This window comes from Oxyura jamaicensis, chromosome 21 (assembly GCF_011077185.1).
Source record: "Oxyura jamaicensis isolate SHBP4307 breed ruddy duck chromosome 21, BPBGC_Ojam_1.0, whole genome shotgun sequence".
Lineage (NCBI taxonomy): Eukaryota > Metazoa > Chordata > Aves > Anseriformes > Anatidae > Oxyura > Oxyura jamaicensis.
The window spans coordinates 8,070,594-8,071,939 of record NC_048913.1 but is presented as its reverse complement, the minus strand read 5'-3'; positions in this window follow the sequence as shown (position 1 = coordinate 8,071,939).

Genomic DNA, 1,346 nt, shown 5'->3' with positions numbered 1-1,346 from the left:
GGGGGGGGGGGGGGAGTGTGCATGGGGGGGCATGGGGGGCATGGGGGGGGAATGGGGGGATGGAGGGGTGTGCATGGGGGGGCATGGGGGGTATGGGGGAGCATGGGGGGCATGGAGGGGGGATGGGGGGCCATGGAGGGGTGTGCGGGGGGGGTGCATGGGGGGTGTTCATGGTGGGAATATAAGGGGGTGCACAGGGGGTTGCATGGGGGGAGCATGGGGAGGCCGTGGGGGGGTTGCACATGGGGGTGCAGGGGGGAGTGTACACAGGGGGCACATGCATGTGTGGGGGTGCCCATGGAAATATGTGCCTAAATCTGCATGCACAATGCGGAGATGTGCGCGTGAATCCGTGTGCACGCGCGTCCCTGCACACACGCATGCACACATCCATGCATGAGTGCACTGAGTGCTTCTCCACGCGTGTGCGCGCACCAAAGTGTGCACAGAGATGCGCGTGGCGGTGTCTGTTTGGCCGTGCACGTGTGTGCACGCCGCTCTTTGCGTGCAGCCGTTTCCACGCGAGGCCTCCCGCTGCACGTGGAAGGTGGCAGCTCCTCGCACCGACCCCATTTGCTACGTGCAAGGTCTGGGGGTCTCCAGGGCTCCCGCGCTCCCTCGGCCGCAGCCTGGGCTCCCTTCCCAAAAAATCCGGCGGTCCTGCTGCTGAATAAACTTGGGCTCGCCGGGAATGGCGCTTGAATACTAATACCGAGCAAAGAAAGGCTGCGAGCGGGCCCCCGGTGCGTGCAGCAGGGCTGGGTGCTGCTGCGCAGCGCGGAGCCGTGCGAGGAACTCGCCCCAGCAAACCCCGGAGCTCGAGGGCACCGCGGGGCCAGCAGCGTCGAAGCCTCTCCTGTGCGGGCAGGCCTGGCCCCGAGTTGCCAAACTGCAGTCTTTCCATTAAAAATAACTAAATTAATTATTTTTTTAAAACGCGTTCTTAAAGCCGACGGGGTGGGACCTCCCGCAGCATCGCCCCACGACGTGCCACCGCTGCGGGGCAGCGCAGCCCCCCCCCGGCTCCCACTGCCCCTTTGGGTGCAGGAGGGGGCTTTGCCGAGCTGGAAATCTTGGGGGAAAGGGGCCGGGGAGGGGATTCGGGGCTGGATGTGCCGGCGCGCACGTCCGCCAGCTCCTCCCACCCCATCCCACCCCATCCCACCCCGCCGCCCGGCTCCGCTCGGGGCCGCGCACGGCGGCGGCGGGGGTCCCGCGGGGGGGCTTTGTCTGCCCCGGCCCCCGAAGCGTCCCTCCGGCGCTGTGCTCGCGAATCAGCAAAATAAAAGCGAAAAGTCGCTGCTTCCCAGCCCTGGACCCAGCCCGGCCGGCTCGGGAGGGGGGGG